The sequence below is a fragment of the Heterodontus francisci genome, chromosome 12 (genome assembly GCF_036365525.1).
Source record: "Heterodontus francisci isolate sHetFra1 chromosome 12, sHetFra1.hap1, whole genome shotgun sequence".
NCBI classification, from domain to species: Eukaryota; Metazoa; Chordata; class Chondrichthyes; order Heterodontiformes; family Heterodontidae; genus Heterodontus; species Heterodontus francisci.
Genome location: NC_090382.1, coordinates 115,822,591 through 115,846,784, shown reverse-complemented (window position 1 = coordinate 115,846,784; position 24,194 = coordinate 115,822,591). Strand labels below are relative to the sequence as shown.

At 44.8% G+C, this 24,194-nt stretch overlaps 1 long non-coding RNA gene across 1 annotated transcript in view; it reads left to right on the top strand.

Annotated features, from left to right (window-relative positions):
* The first annotated feature begins 2,898 nt into the window (after positions 1-2,898).
* Positions 2,899-24,194, top strand: part of LOC137375674 (uncharacterized) — a 33,502-nt gene continuing 12,206 nt past the window's right edge. Inside the window, exons 1-2 of the long non-coding RNA XR_010976057.1 lie at positions 2,899-3,066; positions 3,183-3,296. This is a non-coding gene — a long non-coding RNA (uncharacterized lncRNA). The remainder of the gene's footprint in view (positions 3,067-3,182; positions 3,297-24,194) is intronic.

The following is a 24,194-nucleotide window of genomic DNA, read 5'->3' as shown; positions in this document are numbered from 1 at the left end:
AGAGCTGTCCAGTCTAATTCCAACCCCCAGTTCTTGGCCTAAAGCACTGTAGATCATGCCAGCTCAAGTGCATAGACAAGAATTTTTTTAATGCATTGAGGGTTTCTGCCTCTGCCATCATTTCAGGTAGTGAGTTTCAGATTCCTACCACCCTCTGGGAGCCAATTCGGTATTATTAAAAATATTTCAGTTGGCAGTCTGCTGGCACATTGAAAAGTGATTGTCACCTCTGCTTTCTCCGAATCTCATCCTCATCAGCCAATCGAAGTGCACCCATAGCAACACAGGTAACCCTCCCTGCCATTCCTCCACCCCATGCCAGTAGTGTGACCTCCTCCCAGTCCTGGATGCTCTGGCAGGATCGGGGTGGAGGTCAGAGGTCATACTTCCTCCAGCAGCGTGGGGCTGAGGGTTTATTGACCCCTTCCATTTCCCAAGGTCACGCACAAAAGAATGGTCACTTGTGCAACATAACGAAAAGGCAAGCCTCTTCCCGCGGAACTGTGCCCCAGGGAGGAGAGGAAACTGATGGGGCAAAGAAGGGGCAAGAGAAACACCAGCAAGTAGTGGATTGTTCTAGCCCACCTGGTGTAGCAATAAAGGCATTGAAAAGGTGCATGTTTATGATTGAGTAGCACATAGCAACTCTCCTGTGTGTGATTGCATGAGAGCCTAGACTGTCGAATGCGCCAACTACATTTGACATACCCAGAGATGAGTTTCTCTTTTGTGCTGTAACTTTGCAGCCTCTGAGGCCTCGGCTACAAGCTTTGAATTCATTCTGCAGCTCTGTATGTACAGTGCAGCAGCTGCAGACCTGCAGAGGGAATCATCGCTGCCGACTGTAATAACTGTACAACTGAAACAAAATGACAGTAGCACTCTGAACAGAGGCATTTTCACCTGTGATAATCTGTGATCATGGAGAAAGTGGAGTGGGGTTAGGTGGGGAGAGGTCACAAGAGGCTTGTGGCCTCTGTTCTCTCACTAGCAGCTGATTGTAAATAATGGACAGCAGTTCACAGTCCTCAGGCCCTGGGTGACCTTATTAGAACTTATTTGTTTCCTGCAATATCATTTTACAAGAAAGAGGATGTCCATTTCCGCAGCGGCTGGGCACAATAGTGTTTTTTTTCCGCAGATCATCCCATCCCCCTTGAGTTCCTGCCACATTTCAGATGATTAACAGGCAGTCTCTGAGATTGTTTCTGTCTGTCGTGATCATTCTTTACTCCACTGCCAAACAGTTAAGGCCACAATCTCGAGCTCTGAATAGCGTTCTCCACCAGTGAAGTCACTGGAATGAATGACTGCTCTGAATGTTGGAAGCATCCCTGGACAAATAGAGACATATCCTTCTGTGAGTACATGGCCAGTGTTGTTGGTTGCGACTTGGCGCCTGCGGGCATCAATTAATTCACTTGTGGACTGTTCTTTGAAACGGACTGCTGAACCTTCACAAGTGGGAGAGGTTCCAAAGCCAGCACGTACTCAGAAAATTAACCCTGTTAGAGTGCAAACTAACCCACACCCACCTGCACTACCATAATAAGATCCAGATAATACCTTCCTCAGAGCAGGAACTGTGGTCAGGGACTGTATAAAACAGGGAATGTATAAAAAAAAATTGCAGCTTCATATGACCTATTTGTTGCACCTTGTTATATCTCTTCATCAACAAATGGACTTATGGAAGAATGATTTGGAATGTAGATTTCTCTGATTTAATTTACTGTTAAGTACAAAGCCCTACCATTCTCTGGCTCATTGTGTAGCACTCATGCCTCTGAGTGAGGGAGTTGGAAGTTCCCAGTCCCACTGCAGAGACTTTGAGCACATACAGCATTATCATCGTTGAATCCCCCACCATTAACATCCTGGGGGTTACCATTGAACAGAAACTTAACTGGACCAGCCATATAAATACTGTGGCCACAAGAGCAGGAGAGAGGCTAGGTATTCTGTGATGAGTAACTCATCTTCTGACTCCCCAAAGCCTGCCCACAAGGCACAAGTCAGGAGTGTGATGGAATACTCTCTACTTGCCAGGATGGGTGCAGCTCCAACAGCACTCAAGAATCTCGACACAATCCTGGACAAAACAATCCGCTTGATCGGCACCCCATCCACCACCTTAAACATTCACTTCGTCCACCACTAGCAGCAGTGTGTACCATCTACAAGATGCACTGCAGCAACTCGCCAAGCCTTCTTCGACAACACCTTCCAAACACACGACCTCTAATACCTAGAAGGACAAGGGCAGCAGATGCATGAGAACACCACCACCTGCAAGTTCCCCTCCAAGCCACACACCATCCTGATTCGGAACTACATCACCGTTCCTTCACTGTTGCTGGGTTAAAATCCTGGAACTCCCTCCTTAATAGCACTGTGGATCTACCTACACCGCAAGGACTGCAGCAGTTCATGAAAGCAATTCACCACCACCTTCTCAAGGGCAATTAGGAATGGACAACAAATGCTGGCCTAGCCAGTGGCATTCACATCCCATGATGGAATAAAAAAAATCTACTCTGGTACTTCTTGTGCAGTACTGAGGGAGTGTCAGAGGTGCCTCTTTTGGATAAGGTGTTAAATCAAGGTCCCTATTATATATTTGGTTCTTTATGCTGCCACTGTATAGAGTCTAGCCAGAGAGGTTCATAGACTATGTGTTTAAACATTAATCTTTATTGCATAGTAACTCGAAACACTCCACACTAGTCTGTGTGTCTCCTTCAAAAGCCACGCTGTAACTGTTCTCAAGTCTCTCCAACATGATCTCTTACCTCATCCTGGTGGGCGGGAATCTTTACATTCTCTCAAGATTAACCCTTTGGTACCCTTATACTGCATCTCCCCGCAAGTCTTTATCCCAATATATATTTACATACATTCACCTTTTTATTTACATGCTACCCCATCTCTCCTCAAGTCTCTGACTTCCTACATGCATCCTATCAGGAGGCTTCACAACTCTCCCTGATCCTGTTGTTGCAGATGTGGAAGATTGGTCGTCTTTCTCTGATCCCTTGTTTCTTGACGAGGACGGTCTTCATTGAGGTTTGCTGCATTCGATGTTTTTTGAATTTTTGGTTCATCATCTGAATCATCTAAATGTATGACCGATTGACGTCTTTGATGTAAAGGAATAAGATTCCTTCTCTTTCTCCGTATAGAACCTTCTTGAGTTCGTACTAGATAAGATCGCTGTTGATTCTCGTCTTTCTGGAGAATTACCCCTTCTCTATTTGGGTCTTGTAACCATACCTTTGGCCCTTCTGACAACTTTGGTAGGTATTTTGTATGTTATCTTCTGTTATAATTATGGGTCTGTTTGTTTTGATATGACTTTTCTTTGTCTTGTACTTTCTGATAGTCCTTGCTTTGCAATTCTGGAAGTAATTTCTTGGGTAGAATTGGAAATTGTGTTCAAAGTTTTCTTCCCATTAAGAGTTCTAATGGCGCTAATCTGCACAATAATGGAGTAGTTCTTTATATCAGTAGTTTTAATGGTTCTGACTGTTCACTCAGCTTCTCCAATTGATTGTGGATACTTAGGAGAGCTTGTTAGGTGAACAAACCCACATTCTAGTATACAGTGCGTGAAGTTATCATTTGAAAATTGTGGTCCATTATCGGATGCCATCTGATCAGGTATACCATGTGCAATGAGAAGCTTCTTTTATGTTGTCCGATGCAACATAAATGAGGTGGAGTTTAGGTTGGTTGAAGATCTGAAGGCAGGTTTATTAAACAGCTAATGTATACAGTACAGAGCTATTTATTTCCAGGACTTGCCTCTTGGTGTTACAGTCGCAGAGTGAGTTTTTTTTATTCATTCATGGGATGTGGGCATCGCTGGCTCGGCCAGCATTTATTGCCCATCCCTAATTGCCCTTGAGAAGGTGGTGATGAGCTGCCTTGTGGGAACCGTTGCAGTCCATGTGAGGTAGGGACACCCACTGTGCTGTTAGGAAGGGAGTTCCAGGATACACAGCTGCCTACTGAAATTGACAGAGCTATTCGACAAACAGTTCAACACCTTTGCTTTTTTTTTTAGCTAGAGTTTATTTATTTTGTTCAAGCTCGACAGCTGTAATGATTTCTTTTCCGGCTTGGCTGCGTTAATGGAGACTCTGCTGTGTTCCGGGGTGTGATGCCCATGCTTTTTCTCCACTAACGGAATTTTTTTCAGTTTGCGTGTTTTTCAGGGGTTTCCTGCTCTTTGCCGTTGCGTTGAGCCTGAGTGGGGGATTGGGTTTTCTCTTTTTTCTCTCTCTTGCTCACATGCAGCCTTTAGAAAATTAATTTTTTAAGCTCTTCAAAGGCTTTCTTTTCAACCGGGCTTTCTCGATCATCGGCACAATTGTTCAGCCACCTAGAGCTTTTTTCCACCTTTACGGTTTGTAGTTTGTTTTTTCTCTTCAGCTACTTGTTTTAAAGTTTCTTCACTTCTGGCTGAAGAATGATTGTTAGTTCAAATTTTCTCTTCTGGGTATCGGACTTTGATCCCAGTGCTGTTCACCATATTATATATTTGGTCCTTTATGCTGCCAGCGAGGTTCTTAGACTCTATTGTTTAAACAATTAATCTTTATAATACACACTCCACACTGGCCCGTGTGTCTCCTTCAAAAGCCACACTGTAACTGTTCTCGAGTCTCTCCCACATGACCTCTGACCTCATCCTGGTGGGCGGTAATGTTTACAGTCTCTCAAGATTACTTGATACCCTTGTAAGAACATAAGAACTAGGAGCAGGAGTAGGCAATTCAGCCCCTCATGGCTGATCTCATTTTGGCCTCAACTCCACTTTCCTGCCCGTTCTCCTTAACCCTTCAACCCATTGTTAATTAAAAATCTATCTATCTCCTCCTTAAATTTACTCAATGTCCCGGCATCCACCCCACTCTGGGGTAGTGAATTCCACAGACTCACGACCCTTTGAGAGAAGTAATTTCTCCTCATCTCTGTTTTAAATCTGCTACCCCTTATCCTAAAACTATGACCTCTCGTTCTAGATTGCCCCACAAGAGGAAACATCCTCTCTACGTCTACTTTGTCAATCCCCTTAATCATATTATATACCTCAATTAGATCTCCTTTCATTCTTCTAAACTCTAGAGACTAAAGGCCTAAACTGCTCAATCTCTCTTCATAAGACAAGCCCCCCATCTCTGGAATCAATCTAGTGAACCTCCTCTGAACTGCCTCCAATGCAACTACATCCTTTCTCAAGTAAGGGGACCAAAACTGTACGCAATACTCCAGGTGCAGTCTCACTGATGCCTTGTACAGTTGCAGCGACACTTCCCTACTTTTATACTCTATTCCTTTAGCAATAAATGCCAAAATTCCATTTGTCTTCCTTATCACCTGCTGTACCTGCAAACTAGTTTTCTGTGATTCATGCATGAGGACACCCAGATCCCTCTGCACCGAAGCACTCTGAAGTTTTTCTCCATTTAGATAATAATTTGCCTTTCTATTCTTCCGACCAAAATAGATAACCTCACACTTATCCATGTTAAAATCCATCTGCCAAATTTTGGCCCATTTATCTAATCTATCCATATCCATTTGTAAATTTCTTATTTCTTTATCGCAACTTACTGTCCCACTTATTTTAGTGTCATCTGCAAATTTGGCTATAGTACCTTCTATCCCTGCATCCAAGTCATTTATATAGATTGTTAATAGTTGGGGCCTGAGGACCGAACCCTGTGGCACCCCACTAGTTACATCTTGCCAACCAGAAACAGATCCATTTATCCCGACTCTCGGTTTTCTGTTGGTTAGCCAATCCTCAATCCAAGCTAATAAATTGTCCCTAATCCCATGTGAACTTACCTTGTATATTAATCTTTTGTGTGGCACATTTTCAAATGCCTTCTGGAAGTCCAGAAATGCTACATCTACAGGATCCCCATTATCCACTTTGCTTGTTACAGCTTCGAAGAACTCTAGCAAATTAGTCAAACACGATTTACCCTTCATAAAACCATACTGACTCTGATGGATTGTGTTTTGACTTTCTAAATGTCCTGTTATTACTTCCTTAATAATGGATTCTAGCAATTTCCCAATGACAGATGTTAAACTAACTGGTCTATAGTTTCCTACTTTCTGCCTCCCTCCCTTTTTGAATAAGGGCGTTATATTAGCTTTTTTCCAATCCACTGGAACCTTTCCCGCATCCAGAGAATTTTGTAATATTATAACCAATGGATCCACTATCTCCTTTAAGACCCTAGGATGTAGCCTTTAACCCCAATAGTTTGTTCAGTAATTTTTCCCTAGTGATGATGATTGTTCTAAGTTCCTCCCTTTCTATAACCTCTGCATTACCTGGTACTATTGAGATGGTACTGGTGTCCTTCACTGTGAAAACTGAAGCAAAATACTAATTTAGTGTCTCTGCCATTTCTGTGTTCCCTTCTATTAACTCCCCAGTCTCATCCTCCAAAGGACTAACATTCACTTTATACTACAGTCCCGTTTGCCCTCTCAGATGGATGTAAAAGGTCCCACAGCTTTATTTTGAATAAGGGCAGAGGAATTCTCCCCGGCATCCTGGCCAATATTTATCCCTTAACCAACATCACTAACCCAGAAAAAGAACTTCATTGGCTGTAAAGTGCTTTGGGATGTCCTGACATTGTGAAAATGCCATATAAATACAAGTCATAGTCATAGAGCCATCGAGTCCATGCCGGCTCTCCACGGAGCTTCTCAGTCCGTCCCACTCCCCCGCTTCTGTAGCCCTGCAAGTCTATTTCCTTCAAGGAGCCATCCATTCTTTCTTTTGTCTTTCTCACTTTACGGTCTTTTAAAACCTCAGCTTGTGGGACCGAACTATTACTTGTTGACCTGTCTTGCCTTCTCTCCTAATTTTATTCAACCCTACGGTGACCTGCACTATGAGCCATAGCCCTTCACCTAGGTTTAAGGCCCCAGACTAGATTTTCTGTAATCCACTCCTATAGTCTTGGGTGGGTCTTCTGCTTCCGGAAGTATAAAATGATGCATGAGAGCACAAGAAACAGGAGCTGGAGAAGGTCATTTGACTCTTCGATCCTGTTCCACCATTCAACAAGGTCATGGCTGACCTTTTATATCAACACATTGGCGCAGTGATTAGCACCACAGCCTCACAGCTCCAGCGACCCGGGTTCGGTTCTGGGTACTGCCTGAGCGGAGTTTGCAAGTTCTCCCTGTGACCGCATGGGTTTCCGCCGGGTGCTCCGGTTTCCTCCCACAGCCAAAGACTTGCAGGTTGATTTGTAAATTGCCCCTAGTGTAGGGAGGTGGTGGGGATGTGGTGGGGAATATGGGGTTAATGTAGGATTAGTATAAATGGGTGGTTGTTGGTTGGCACAGACTCAATGAGCTGAAGGGCCTGTTTCAGTGCTGTGCCTCTAAATAAATAAATAAACTCCACCTTCCTGCAAAATCCACATATCACTTAATTTCCTTCGTACTCAAAAATCAATCACTCTCTGTCTTGAATATACTAAATGACTGAGCATTCACAGCTCTCTGTGAGAGAGAACTCCAAAGATTCACAACCCTCTGAGTGAAGAAGTTGCTCCTCATCTCAGCTCGAAATGGTTGACACCTTATCCTGAGACAGTGACCCCATGATCTAGATTCCCCAACTGGGGAAAATATTTTTTCAGCATCTACCCGGTCAAGCCTTTTCTGAATTTTATATATTTCAATTACATCACATCTCGTTCTTCGAAACTCCAGGGAATATAGGCCTGGTTAACTCGATCTCTCCTCATAGGACAACTCACTCATGCCAGGAACTAATCCAGTGAACCTTTGTTCCACTCTCTCAAGTATGTCCTTCCTTAGGTAAAGAGACCAAAGCTGCACACAGTACTCCAGGTGCGACCTCACCAATGCCCTTTTCACATGAAGCTTGCATTCTTTCTTGAACTGCAACCGAGGAATGTTTTGTTGAAGAGTGATGATCCTGTTTATTGGATTTATGAACGTGGAAGAACTTTTGGAACAATACTCTGGGGATATTATTCCTATGCCCGAGATAATAGTACATCCAACAACAGGATCACATACAGAAGACTTATTGGAATAATATTCCCATCCCTTTGCATTTTGTCACTTCCCATTACAGAGTTTTTGAAAAGCAGCAGATTGATATTAATTTTTAATTAAGCACTGTGCAGAGTAAACAGGATCTCATGTCTGGGAGTTCAGTGTAGTTGACATGTCACTTGTATGAGAGACAGTTATAATGTGCTTGCATTATCAATGTTAATGAACCAGATAATATTTATCGTGAAATATTTCAGATTTTATTCAGTAGCAGTCCTTTGTCTTTCGGAACAGGAATAAAATCAATTTGATTTTGCTACATATAGGGAATTGTGGTTTGGGATGAAGTGACATTAATGTGTTATTCTAGAATGGTTCTCAAATTCCCCTCCCCACAGAGGAAGAAAAGACAGGAAAAGCAAGGAAAGGAAAAAACAGAAAAGAAAGAACAGAAGGAAAACCTAACGTGCATTTATGGAAGGCCTTTCCTTAGACTGTCCCAAAGTATTGCACAGCCAGTGAAGTACTTTTGAAGTGTGGCCACTGTTGCAATGTTAGGAACACAGCAGCCAATATATGCACAGCAAGCTCCCACAAAACAGTGATGTGATGATTAACCAATTAAACAATTGCCAGGATAGCACTGCAGCTTACTGTAAATATTACGGCCTGAGGAGGGACCTCAGTTGAACATCTAAGAACCATCACGCCAACCGTTTAGCACTTCCTCAATGCTACACTGGAATATCAGGCAGAATGATGGGCTCACATCCTGGAGTAGGGTTAGAAGTAATGACCTCCTGAGTCACTTTAATGAGTCAAGGCTGACACAAATATACTGCAACCGTTTGAAAATTTCAATGGCACTTCACATCCAAAATCCAAACAATTGCAACGTTCTGCTTGGGGAGGCCTCCTTACTTAAATTACTTTGGATCCTTAACATCTGTCCATGACAGTATTGGTAGGAGTGACCACCGCACAGTCCTTGTGGAGACGAAGTCCCGCCTTCACATTGAGGATACCCTCTATCGTGTTGTGTGGCAGTACCATCATGCTAAATGAGATAGATTTCAAACTGATCTAGCAATGCAAAACTGGGCATCCATGAGGCGCTGTGGGTCATCAGCAGCAGCAGAATTGTACTCAAACACAATCTGTAACCTCACGGCCCGGCATATCCTCCACTCTACCATTACCATCAAGCCAGGAGACCAACCCTGGTTCAATGAAGAGTGCAGGAGGGCATGCCAGGAGCAGCACCAGGCATACCTCAAAATGAGTTGCCAACCTGGTGAAGCTGCAACAAAGGACTACCTGTGTGCCAAACTGTGTAAGCAGCATGCGATAGACAGAGCTAAGCGATCCCATAACCAACGGATCAGATCTAAGCTCTGCAGTCCTGTCACATCTAGCCGTGAATGGTGGTGGACAATTAAACAACTAACTGGAGGAGGTGGATCCACAAATATCCCCATCCTCAATGATGGGGGAGCCCAGCACATCAGTGCGGAAGAAAAGGCTGAAGCATTTGCAACAATCTTCAGCCAGAAGAGCTGAGTTGATGATCCATCTCGGCCTCCCCCTGATGTCCCCAGGATCACAGATGTCTGGCGACTTCAGCCAATTCGATTCACTCCGCATGATATCAAGAAACGACTGAAGGCATTGGATACTGCAAAGGCTATGGACCCTGACAATATTCTGTCAATAGTACTGAAGACCTGTGCTCCAGAACTTGCCGCGCCCCTAGCCAAGCTGTTCCAGTACAGCTACAACACTGGCATCTACCCGGCAATGTGGAAAATTGCCCAGGTATGTCCTGTACATAAAAAGCAGGACAAGTCCAACCCGGCCAACTACCGCCCCATCAGACTACTCTCAATCCTCAGTAAAGTGATGGAAGGTGTCATCAACAGTGCCATCAAGCGGCACATGATTAGCAATAACTTGCTCAGTGATGCTCAGTTTGAGTTCCGCCAGGGCCACTGAGCACCTGACCTCATTACAGGCTTGGTTCAAACATGGATAAAGAGCTGAACTCAAGAGGTGAGGTGAGAGTGACTGCCCTTGACATCAAGGCAGTATTTGACCGAGTATGGCATCAAGGAGCCTTCGCAAAACTGAGGTCAATGGGAATCAGGGAGAAAACCCTCTGCTGGTTGGAGTCATACCTAGCGCAAGGAAGATGGTTGTGGTTGTTGGAGGTCAATCATCTCAGCTCCATGACATCACTGCAGGAGATCCTCAGGTTAGTGTCCTAGGCCCAACCATCTTCAGCTGCTTCATCAATGAACTTCCTTCAATCTTAAGGTCAGAAGTGTGGATGTTCACTGTTGATTGCACAATGTTCAGCACCATTCGTGACTCCTGAGATACTGAAGCAGTCCGTGTAGAAATGCAGCAAGACCTGGACAATATCCAGGCTTGGGCTGATAAGTGGCAAGTAACATACGTGCCACACAAGTGCGAGGCAATGACCATCTCCAACAAGTGAGAATCTAACCATTTCTCCTTGACATTCAATGGCATTACCATCGCTGAATCCCCCACTATCAACATCCTAGGGGCTACCATTGACCAGAAACTGAACTGGAGTAGCCATATAAATACCGTGGCTACAAGAGCAGGTCAGAGGCTAGGAATCCTGCGGCAAGTAACTCACCTCCTGACTCCCCAGTTCCTGTCCACCATCTACAAGGCACAAGTGAGGAGTGTGATGGAATACTCTCCACTTGCCTGGATGGGTGCAGCTCCAACAACACTCAAGAAGGTTGACACCATCCAGGACAAAGCCTCCCACTTGATTGGAACCCCATCTGCAAACATTCACTCCCTCCACCACTGACGCACAGTGGCAGCAGTGTGTACCATCTGCAAGATGCACTGCAGCAATGCACCAAGGCTCCTTAGACAGCACCTTCCAAACCCGTGACCTCTACCAACTAGAAGGACAAGAGCAGCAAATGCATGGGAACACCACCACGTGCAAGTTCCCCTCCAAGTCACACACCATCCTGACTTGGATCTATATCACTGTTCCTTCACCGTCGCTGGGTCAAAATCCTGGAACTCCCTTCCTAACAGCACTGTGAGTGTATCTACCCCACATGGACTGCAGCGGTTCAAGAAGGCAGCTCACCACCACCTTCTCAAGGGCAATTAGGGATGGGCAATAAATGCTGGCCTGGCCAGCGGCACCCACATCCCATGAATGAATTAAAAAAAAAGCTCTCATACATATTTTTCATGTAGGCTGTGAGCACCCTATGTGTTAACTGGATGTACTGAGGTGTGGTGGGCACCTCGGACAGTGCTACAGGTCTTTGCCCAATATAGTGGGACTTTAATATGACGAACACCTGGCCAGGACTATACTCCATCACAACTGAACCCAATACTGCCCTCACTCCCACTACCCACATGTGGCACAGTTGGTAGCACTCTTGCTTCGTAGTTTAAAGGTTGTGGGTGCAAGACCTCGCATGCAGAATATCAAGCACCTAATCTCAGCTGGTACTTTTCTGCAGTACTTAGGGAGTGTTGCACTACAGGAGGTGCCTTCCATCAGGTGAGGTATTGAATCGAGGTCCTGACTTCCCTTTCAGAGTGAATGTAAAAGATCCCATGGCACTATTTGAAGAAGAGCAAATGGGTTTTTTCCTGGTATTATGGCCAACAGTTATCCCTCAACGAACATCATTAAAAATACATATATATATGGTCATTACACATTACCAATTGTGGAATCTTGTGCAAAAAATGCCTGCCAAGTTTCCTGCAATACATCAGTGACGACACTTCAAAAGTACTTCTTTGCTTGTAAAGTGCTTTGCAGGTCATGAGGCTCTACATAGAGGCAAGTATTTGTTTTATGTGTTCACCTTTCAGCCAAAGCTGATGAATGCTGATTAGGAATGGTGACTGCGACTGATTTAGCCCAGGTGTGGCCGAGACAATTTTAAAGTCATCCTGGCTCACATCAATTTATTTGACATTGTCATTTCAAGGATACTGTGATGTACTTTTTCAATCTTCCCGTTGTAATAATATTAGTTTAATATTGAAACAGACACACAGCACAGTGCTGCAATTTCAACTATAAATTATTTTTGGAGTACAAATGACTATTGTTAGGGTAGATAGAGAGAAACTAGTTCTGCTGATGTGGGGAGTCCAGAATAAGAAAGGTATAATCTTAAAATTAGAGTCAGGCCATTCAGGGTGATGTTGGGAAGCACTTCTTCACACAAAGGGATGTGGAAATCTGGAACTTTCTCCCAAAAAAGCTATTGAGGCTGAGGGTCAATTGAAAATTTCAAAATTGAATTAAGTTTTTGTTAGGTATGGATATTTTGGGATATGGAATAAAGGTGGGTAAATGGAGTTGAGGGACGAATCAGCCATAATGTAATTTAAATGGTTAAACAGGCTTGAGGGGCTGAATGGCCTCGTCCTGTTCTCCTCAAGGGGCTGAATGGCCTCCTCCTGTTCCTGTATAAGAGGCTTGAGGGGCTGAATGACCTCCTCCTGTTCCTGTATAAGAGGCTTGAGGGGCTGAATGGCCTCATCTTGTTCCTGTATAAGAGGCTTGAGGGGCTGAATGGCCTTGTCCTGTTCCTGTATAACAGGCTCGAGGGGCTGAATGGCCTCGTCCTGTTCCTGTATAACTTGCTCAAGGGGCTGAATGGCCTCCTCCTGTTCCTGTATAAGAGGCTTGAGGGGCTGAATGACCTCGTCCTGTTCCTGTATAACTTGCTCAAGGGGCTGAATGGCCTCCTCCTGTTCCTGTATAACAGGCTCAAGGGGCTGAATGGCCTCGTCCTGTTCCTGTATAACAGGCTCAAGGGGCTGAATGGCCTCCTCCTGTTCCTGTATAAGAGGCTCGAGGGGCTGAATGGCCTCGTCCTGTTCCTGTATAACAGGCTCAAGGGGCTGAATGGCCTCCTCCTGTTCCTATGACAAGTAGAGCTGGATTTGAAGAGCCCGCCGCCGATCTCAGTGGCGAGCTGAAAAAATGGCGGCCTACCCGTGCGGGCCGCACACCAAAGAGCTGCCGCAATCTCCTGTGTGGCGGCTCATTTAAATAGCTGGGGTAGCCCACCCTCCCCAATCATGTGGCAGGGGGTGGGCTGTCGGTTGCCGACAATGGCGTCAGCCGCCTGTGCGTAGGTGTTGGCACCATTTTTAAAATGCAGTCAGCTGTGCCAGCATATTTAACTTTTTGAAGAAATGACCCCCCAAAATGAAATAAATTTATAACACCCCTTCCCTCCCCCCAATAACAATTACAGTAACTATTTGCCCTTCACCCCTCCAAACTGCACAAAGTTTAAATGTCAACCCTTCCCACCATCCCCTGCACCCATTACGCATATTTGACTCTGTCCACCCCCTCCCCCGCACTGAAAAACTTACCTCCTCCCCACTCTCCACCAGTCTGGTGCCGTGTTTCCCCAGACAGGGATTTGAAGGTGCGTGAGTGCTGGCTGCCATGCTGTAGATCGTAGCGGGCTCTCAAGATCGCAGGTAAGTCTATTTAAATATATTCATTTCATTGATTTGAATATTTTACTTGAGGTCCCATCACCCAGTGGCGGGGGATGCTGCAACGGAGCCTCGTCTCTACCAGGAGGATTGGCCCAGGCCCTCTTGACGTCAAGGTCCGTGGTGGCCTCATCCAGAGCCATCTTCAGGCCCCCCTCCTTGCCACAACCACCGCCACCCCCCCCCCCCCCCTCACTACAGAACCCGATGCTGGGGAAGAACAAAATCCAGCTGATATTTTCTGCTTTAGACATCAAATCAATGACCACTCAATTTGTTTTAAGATGGGTGAGATAGAAAAATTGATCACAACAACTGCAGAACTTCCTGTTCTTTTTCAGAGGTTCCATGGAATCTTTAAATCTTTAACAGCCATCTGATTGGGGAAAGAGGACCTCAGTATGTTCCCTGAAGGCAGTACTTCTGACAATGCAGTACTTCCTCACTGCTTTGTACCATTAGTCTTGATTATGTGCTCAATTCCCAGAACCACTGACCTGGAGGCACAAATATTATCAACTGAACCAAGCTAATTGTTGTACAGAAAAAATATACATCAAAGTTAATTTGTTTTGGGCCACACTTCAAAGAAAATATGCATTGAAATCTCATACTTTTTGATGATCAGAAGTTTCTAAGGAAACTGGCCATATCAAGTGAGAAACTGTAATGATATAAAGCCGTGCTCACAATCACTTTTGATAACATCAGACACGACATAAAGTTCAAAAATCTTCCATGTATTGAAAGATCTGTCACTTGCTGCCATGTAAAATTTCATGAATACTATTTAAGATGTAAGTATGTTATAGAGAGATACAGCACTGAAACAGGTCCTTCGGGGCACCGAGTCTGTGCCAACCAACAACCACCCATTTATACTAATCCTACGTTAATCCCATATTCCCTATTACATCCCCACCATTCTCCTACCACCTACCTACAGTAGGGGCAATATACAATGGCCAATTTATCTATTACCCCCCAATGGCGGGGCTGTGGGAAGAAACCAGAATACCCGGCCGAAACCCACACAATCACAGGGAGAACTTGCAAACTCCGCACAGGCAGTACCCAGGTCACTGGAGCTGTGCGGCTGCTGTGCTAACCAAAGCGCCACTCTACGTTGAAGCTATCATCACAGCCAATTCCTAATTCCAGACCAAATTCCCAATTCTTCGCTCTGTACTGCAGTAACTGGGTAATACAAGGTGTAGAAAGAGCCTCTTTTGTTAAAGTTTTCATAACACTGCATCAGTAAAGGACAATTAACTAGCTATCCATTCACGGAAGAAGAGGTCCTTTGCTAATTGCTTCAAAGGCTTAGAGGAGTACAGCTGACTCCCAAACATGTGCTGCTCCTGCCAGGGAGCACACTTGTAAATATAAACCACCTAATCCTTGTTGGTCTGAGTAATTTTTCTTATTCATTCTCTGTTCACTTGTAGACAGACAGTCCCACAAACATCATTGCGGTAAACAACCAGTTAATCTCTTTCTCTGAGGTGCTGGTTGTGGGATATGTGCCAGTGAGGACACCAGGAGAATTCTCTCCTGCACCTCTTTGAATAGAGCCATCTTTTATATCCACCTGAACAAGCAAACAGGACCCAGTTTAACAGGTCTTTTGAAAGGTACCACCTCCAACAGTGCAGCACTCCCTCTGAATGGCATTGAAGAGTCAGCCAAGGTTATGTGCTCAAGTCCTGAAATAGGTCTTGAACCCACAACCTTCCAATTCAGAGCTGAATCAAATGCACATTAAAGAACGAGAGTGGGCTATGGGCCTTGATTTTAAGACAGAGAAATATCAAATATGATATTTAAATGTAGCTGAGAGACTTTAACATGCCAACACACTTGGGTATAGAATTTAGCCCATAGTATTTCACTTACAGAGGCATTGAATTATTAACTATGGTTAAAGTTTAGCAGATGATTATTCAATGAGAATAAGATTTATGGTTGAGTGAGTTCTAATGAGTGAAGGTGCATGTACATCATAGTTAAATATTGATATTCAGACTGATATGGAGCAGCATATGTAATGTGCAAAAAATTAAATCACCAAGAGAAATATGGAACTAGAACAAAAATATATGAAACAAAATTGAAAAATTAGTGTAGAAATTTAGGTGATGTCACCATGATGGCCCTTCCCCACTTGGTTACACTCCTGACATAGGTACAGAGGAACATTAGAACAGGAGTAAACCATTCAGCCACTTGACCAATTAGATCATGGCTAATCTGTACCATGTTCCATATCTTGGGAGTCCCTCCTCTCAGCGAAGGCAGATATACATGATGAGGTTCATCATTGTCTCCAGTGAGCTAGCTCAGTCTTCGGCTGACTGAGGATTAAAGTAATTGAGGATCAGGATCTTAAACCTGAGACTAAGATCATGGTTTACTGGGCAGCGGTGGCCCCACCCCCCGATCTCCAATATTCTCCGGAGACTTGGACAAACTGCAGCAGGCGCCTCAAAGCACTGGAGAAGTAACACCAGAGGTGCCTCCGCAAGATCCTCCAAATCCAGTGGCAAGAAAGGCAGTCCAACAGCAGCGTCTTCTCCCAAGCCAACCTGCCCAGCATCGGGGCGCTAATCACCTAAAACCATCTCCGCTGGGTGGGACATGTCGTTCACATGCCTGACACCAGACTCCTGAAGCAGCTGTTCTACTCAGAACTTGGTCGCTGCAGGAGACTCCCAGGAGGACAGAAGGAACACTTAAGAGACGTCCTCAAAGCATCCCTGAAGAGGTCAACACACTTGGGTATAGAATTTAGCCCCATCGACTTGTGGGAATCCCTGGCTTGTGACTGTCCTGGATGGAGAAAGCTCGTTCGGGAAGGCATTGTGCACCTCGAGGGACGTCATCAGGAACATGCAGAGACAAAACCAAAGTGTCAGAGGGAGCACACAAACCTGCAAACTACTCATCTACCTGACCCTTTAAGCACCACCTGCCCCTCATGTGGCAGAGTCGGCAGATCATGCATTGGACATACCAGCCATCCCAGAACCCATCAAACCGGAATGGAGGAAATCATCCTCGATTCTGAGGACTGTCTATGACAGAAGAAAAATCTGTACCTCAGTGCCACTTATCTGTCTTTGCCCCACATAACTTGATATCGTTACCCAACAAAAATCTATTGATTTTGACCTTGAAAGGTCCAATTGTCCCGCAACATCCACAGCCTTTGGGAGAGTGAGTTCCAGATTTTGTGTGGAAAAAATTGCTTCCTGAATGGCTTGGCTGTAATTTGTTATTGGACAAGAAACAGTAAGTGAAGGTCACCGGAGGAAGTGGGGTCACATCACACATGACCAGGGAGTTGTGGGTGTAGCCCGACACATTGAGATGTGTGTTTGTGTGGCTCCTGTGGTAGCTGTGTCTACAGCTGTTCTAGTTTAAGTTATAATAAAAACCTACATATTCTTTGGATATTACTTGTAGTCCAAGTTACAAGTAATATTACATGATGGAAACAATTGGGATATATTTTTCTGAAGACCACCAAATATTTCATTGAAGCAACTTTTAATCTTTTCTGAAGAACACACCAAGAGAGAACAAGGAGCAGCTGATTGATTACTTGGAGTGACTGAAGATTCAGGCAGAGAGCAGTTGACAGGAGAGCCCACAATACTGCAGTGAGCTAGGACTACGGACAGGACCCTGTGAGGTGTTGAAATTCTGTGAGTACAGCAGCCAAATTGCCAGGAGATTTAAGCTTTCAACTAGTCTGGTTGAAAAATTTGAAAAGAAGCTTCAGCCATTACTGCTTTAGTTTTCCCAGTTTTTTATACTTTGTGGGTGGGGCCTAAACTGAAAGGAGCGGGAAGAGCTCAACAGAGCCACTGGAGGCCCAGCACAAAGTAAAAGCCTGGTTGTGGCAGCTGCTGGTGCTGCAACTAAAGCTCTGCAGAAATAAAAACTACTCTCACTTTTTTAAAAAAGAGCTGTGTAAACAAAAAAAGCAGCTGCCATTTCACTCATGAAGGGTAGGCCTTCAGAAAATGAATCTCTCTAAACAAGAAGTAAAGAGTTGTACCTGTTAAATAGAAAGCCTGTAAAGCAGAGAGCCTGTAAAAGAAGTGTGCCTGTGTAAAAGAAAACCTGTCCTCTACCTATAAAAAAGAGGGTCATCCAGAAAGTGGCTTTTAGGTGTCCAATTATGGATTGGAAGATGTCGGACATAGCGTCAGAATTAATACTGTTTTGCCAGTGGATGAAACTGTGTTTCCTGGATCAAGAAGTGAGTGAACAGAGAAACAAGCTATCAAAAGCAAGATCTCACTGGGCAATGAGGGCCTACAATGGATCAATACATCAGAATTGTCCACTAAGCAGCAGAAGGACACTAGCAAGCCAAGGGCATTCCTGGAAGATCAATTCAAGGTAAAGATCAATTCAAGGTAAAGGTCAATTTCCCAGTACATTGACTTGAGCTTATGACCTAACGGCAAAGGCAAGATGAGTCCATTGATCAGTTTGTTACAAGGTGCCGAGACAAAGCTTAGGAATGTGACATCGCAGCTATCAAATTGCCGGAACAGGTTATAGAGCTAGTAATCGCATCTACCTTAATAGAGGCCTTTCAAAAAGACCTGCTGGAAAAGAAGAAAGCCACACTATAGATGCATTACTCAATGATGGAAGAAATTTGAAGCCATCATTGCTGTGCACCAACAGTTACAAGCTAAAGGCCTGCTGCCCGACCCGAACCCGATGGATCTAACGACACAAAGAAGAAAGAACAAAGAACAGTACAGCAGAGGAGCAGGCCATTCGGCCCTCCAAGCCTGCACCGATCTCGATGCCTGCCTAAACTAAAACCTTCTGCACCTCCGGGGACTGTATCCCTCTATTCCCATCCTATTCATGTATTTGTCAAGATGCCTCTTAAACGTCGCTATCGTACCTGCTTCCACCACCTCCCCTGGCAGCAAGTTCCAGGCACTCACCACCCTCTGTGTAAAGAACTTGCCTCGCACATCCCCTCTAAACTTTGCCCCTCGGACCTTAAACCTATGTCCCCTAGTAACTGACTCTTCCACCCTGGGAAAAAGCTTCTGATGTGTCGGGTTCGGGTCAGGTCGGGCCCCTCTTCCGGGTCTGGCTTTCGGGCTCGGGTCGGGTGGGCCGAGTCCAGGTTGGGCCGGAAACACACACGGTAAACGCTCTGCTGGTAAGTACTGAAATTAAAAAACTTACCTGAGCTGGGAGTTCGGGGCAAAACTGAATCTGCGCAGTGAGCGAGTGATGTCACTATGATGTCATCACGCATGCGCTGCATCTTCCTGCAGGTTCGGTGTCAGGAAGGTAAGTAAAGGAATGGTCGGGTCGGACAAGGGGCGGGTCGGACTCAGGGCAAAATTGGAGGTACCTGGGCCGGGTTGGACTCGGGTCCGCTGTCGTTTGGTCAGGTTCGGGTCGGGTTCTTTTTCCCGACCTGAGCAGGCCTTTATTACAAGCTTTGGGGGCAGCTGCGACAATTGATATGGTAACCAAGGCTCAGAAATCTGCTAAGCCTTGCGGCAAATGCAGCCTGACTCACCCAATTCACTGTTGTCTGGTGTACCAGGACCAGTGTAAAGCTTGTGGCGTGCGAGGATATTGGGCAAGGCAGTGCAGAAGTCTTAGCTCAGATACTGCACACAGGAATGGTGTCAGATCGCATGCAGAGAGAACATCTGCAAGATAAGATGGCAAATGCAACAAAGGATATGTCCACACGCAACAGAAGTCCAAGCAGATACATCAGGTCAGTAGAGAGACAGATCGCCAGGAGCACATGGGTGTACACACACGTGCGAACAGCGAACAAGCATTTCACATAGTTAATTTGAATCAACATATCAATGCTATTATGTAATCTGAGGCATTTGCCATGATCGGGATTATATGTCTAGAGAAAAGTGGCAAGCATAAACTCAGAGTAAAAATCAACTTGCAAGTGTAAGTATTCTGCCCATCCGTATTCTGAAGGACACATACTTGAAGAAATAGGAATCTATGGTACAATCCACCACAGCTAGGCTGACGGCCTACAATGGTTCTCCAATCAAGAGCATTGGAACAATAAAATAAAAGCAAAATACTGCGGATGCTGGAAATCTGAAACAAAAACAAGAAATGCTGGAATCACTCAGCAGGTCTGGCAGCATCTGTGGAAAGAGAAGCAGAGTTAACGTTTCGGGTCAGTGACCCTTCTTCGGAACTGACAAATATTAGAAAAGTCACAGATTATAAACAAGTGAGGTGGGGGTTGGGCAAGAGATAACAAAGGAGAAGGTGCAGATTGGACCAGGCCACATAGCTGACCAAAAGGTCACGGAGCAAAGGCAAACAATATGTTAATGGTGTGTTGAAAGACAAAGCATTAGTACAGATTAGGTGTGAATATACTGAATATTGAACATCAGCAAGTGCAAACCTGAAGAAAAACAACCTGAAAAAAACAGTGGGTAAGCAAACTGAACAAACTAAGATGAAATGAAATAAATGCAAAAAAAATTGTAAAAAATGTAAAAAGGAATGTCAAAAAAAAGGAAGAAAAACTAACTAAAAATGAAAGTAAAATGGGGGGCTGTCATGCTCTGAAATTATTGAACTCAATGTTCAGTCCGGCAGGCTGTAGTGTGCCTAATCGGTAGATGAGATGCTGTTCCTCGAGCTTGTGTTGATGTTCACTGGAACACTGCAGCAATCCCAGGACAGAGATGTGAGCATGAGAGCAGGGGGGAGTGTTGAAATGGCAAGCAACCGGAAGCTCAGGGTCCTGCTTGCGGACTGAGCGGAGATGTTCCGCAAAGCGGTCACCCAGTCTGAGCTTGGTCTCCCCAATGTAGAGGAGACCACACTGTGAGCAGCGAATACAGTATACTACATTGAAAGAAGTACAAGTAAATCGCTGCTTCACCTGAAAGGAGTGTTTGGGGCCTGGGATAGTGAGGAGAGAGGAGGTAAATGGGCAGGTATTACACCTCCTGCGATTGCAGGGGAAGGTGCCCTGGGACGGGGACGAGGTGGTGGGGGTAATGGAGGAGTGGACCAGGGTGTCGCGGAGGGAACGATCCCTTCGGAATGCTGACAGGGGAAGGGAGGGGAAGATGCGACTGGTAGTGGCATCACGCTGGAGGTGGCGATAATGGCGGAGGATGATCCTTTGGATATGGAGGCTGGTGGGATGAAAAGTGAGGACAAGGGGAACCCTGTCACGGTTCTGGGAGGGAGGGGAAGGGGTGAGGGTAGAGGGAACAATAACCTTACAGTGCAGCTATGGGAGCTCTGAATGGCTACCACAAATGTTTTAAATTGTAGACACAGCTGGACTTCCAGTCTGCTGAGGTTTATGAATTGTCACAACACATGAATTCAGCAACACGCCGAAGACGGTAAAAAAATATCCAGGTTGCGTTTATTGGGTCAATCTACGTAAACAATGACACAGAGGGTGGGAGTCTTGACACGAAGAGGCGAGATGACCGGGAGTCTCTCCTCAGGCTTCAGTTTGTTGTAGCAAGTACCCGGAGGCCAGAGGGATTGCCGGTGATTGGTGATGTTGCCAGCCATCATTTTTCACAAGGGAAGATGATGGATTCAGATGACAGGCAAACAGGACAAGAATTAGCTCAATTGCAAGTAGGACAGAAGGCCAGAGTCCTCAAGCATGTGTTAGGAACTTCTATCCTGCAGAGGTTGCGAGGATATGTGACCAGCCCATATCGTATGAGGTCCAGGCACCCAATAGTGTGATTCTCAGACGGAACCGATGTCAACTCAGAGAGTGTGTGACAACCATGTGGCATCGAGAACTCGTTCAACAAGTCCGACAGAGTGAGAGGTGTGTTGGTGTGGCTCCTGTAGTAACTGTGTATATATCTATTCTTGTTTAAGTTATAGTAAAAAAAAATGTTTTCTTTGGATATTACTTTGTGTCCTGTGCATCTTACAATAATTCACATTCCAAAGGAAAAAATAATTTTACATAAATTTCAGATAATGTCTCCTTATTCTTGATTCTCCCATAAAAGAAATAGTCTCTCTGCATTTACCCTATTAAATCCCTTTTACATTTTAACCATATCCCATAAACCAGAAAAGTGCAACCCCAGCAGAAGCTGGGATTAGAGGAAAGATAAAGGGAGATCTAATAGAGTACTCAAAATTATGAGGGATTTTGAGAGAGTAAGTAGGGAGAAACTGTTTACTCTGACAAGTGTGTTGGGAACCAGAGGTTACAGATTTAAACTAATTGATGAAAGAACTAAAGGGGAAATGAGAAGAAATTTCTTCAGACAGAAAGTTGTTGAGATCTGGAATGCACTAACTGAAAGAGTGGTGGAATCAGACTCCAGCAAAACTTTCAAAAGGTAATTGGACATGTATTTGAAGAGGACTAATTTGCAGGTCACAGGGAAAAAGTTGGGATGTGGGACTAAATTGGACAATTTTTTCATAGAGCCGGCACAGGCACGATGGGCCAAATGGCCTCCTCCTTTGCTGTAAGATTTTATCAAATTCTGCTCAAGGTGAAAATCAGCCGAGCGTACAACAGGCTCCTGATTCACTATTGCCCAGTTTGGGCTATTGTCCAAGGCAATTTTCTACTCTGATGTTTTTGTTTTAAACTCAAGCATTGTCTCATAATTCTGCAAAAAGAAAATTGTGCTCTTAAAAGTGATGCATGTCAGTGGTAGAAAATTTAAAACTTTCCCACTTTCAGCACCCAATATTAGCTTGAAGCACCCCGAGGCCAAACATGACACACTTGGTCCTTTCACACTCGAGGAGTGCACCCGACAGTGAAAGACAATGAAGCTGAGTTCTGATGAAAGGTTATCGACCTGAAACGTTAACCCCATCTCTCTCTCTCCACAGATGCTGCCTGACCTGCTGAGTATTTCCAGGATTTGCTGTTTTTATTAACAAAATATTAGGACAAGTGACCAAAGCCTTGATCAAAAAGGTTGTTATGTATTGACCTAAAGGAGGAGAGTGAGGCGGAGAGGTTTAGGGAAGGAAAGTTTGGGGCCCAGGCAGCTGAAGGGCCGGTCGTCAATGGAGGCGTGATGGAAACCAGAGACGTGGAAGAGGCCAGAACTGCAGGAATGCAGAGATCTCGGTGGGTTGTAGAGCTGGAGGAGGTTACTGATTGGGAATGGTGTCTAACCCACTGCACTGTCCACTTCTTCCTCCCACCCCCTCAAAAAAAACATCAATGTTGTAGAACCATAGATCTAGGCAACATAGAAGGAGGTCATTCAGCTGCTAGCGCACAATCCTTCAATATGGTACTGAGGTGTCAGCCTAGAATATGTGCTCAAGTCTCCAGAGTGCGACTTTGAACCAATAACCTTCTAATAGCAGAGGTGCTACCCACTGAGCCACAGCTGAGACTTTATTGCTGGGTTTACAATATTGCTAGAAACTCCGACCAGATGAATTCTAGTCAACCGTGGATAATATCCCTGCTGAATATCTTGTCTAATTTCTACCGGCAGGCAAGTCAGTGGGAAATAGGCTTGCTTAATAGGAGAAGGGCCTATAATGAACTGCAGGGGTTAAATTGGAGAGGACTGTCTGATGCAGTGTGACTGAGAAACTATTAAACAGTGCTAGCCAGGTACCACTATTTATGCAGCGTTCAATCATTGTGACATTGATGGAATGATCCTAGTTCTGTTGTTCAGAAGCTTCGATATTGAAAAGATGGAGCCGGGGACTCATAATAAACTGTAAATCACACAGTGAAGACTCTGCTACATGTTTTCAGAAAGGCTCACGAATGTGCACTTATACTTTCCTGAAGTGATTTACTGAGTATTCTGAACTGTGCTGTCACAAATGGTAAAGGCAAAACCCAGGTTTGGCTATTAAATAAGACCCGCATCTGAAATTTAAACATATTACTTTTTCTCTTGCTGACTTTCTCCTAGTCTCCCCTTAAAGTGCTGACTCCAGTTTATGTTAAGTTCCACAGACAGCAGCCACTCTCTGGTAGCTTGCCTGAGTAGCTGCTCTACGTGTGTAAGGCTATATGGTGAATATTGGTCGCCTATTGCACTACAGGGGCCATCGCAGACAATCTTGATCCTATCTTCCCTGGTGCCCATTTACATCCATTTCCCAGGATACCTTGCAAACTCCGTTCCTCTTTGTCACGCACCATCCTGACTTGAACATGCACCACTGTTCCTTTACTGGACCTGGGTCAAGATACTTGAAATCCCTGCTTAATACCATTGTCGAAGTACTACCTCCAAAAGGACTACAGTGGTTCAAAACGAAGGCCCATCACAAACCTCTCAGGGCATACGGAAGATGGGCAAAAATGCCATCTTTGCCAGTATTGCCCACATCCTAAGGACAACAATATAAAGTAATAGATAGAGAACAGTGGCAATGTGGGGTGGGGTGCAATCGGGGGGGTCGTGGGAGAAGTGTTTCGTCATGTTGCTCTGAATACCGTGGTGTGGGACAGGTTGGGTGGACCAACTGGTCATTTCCTGCCCATCAATTTTGTATGTTCCTAATTTCACCCTGTGTTTATTTCACCCATT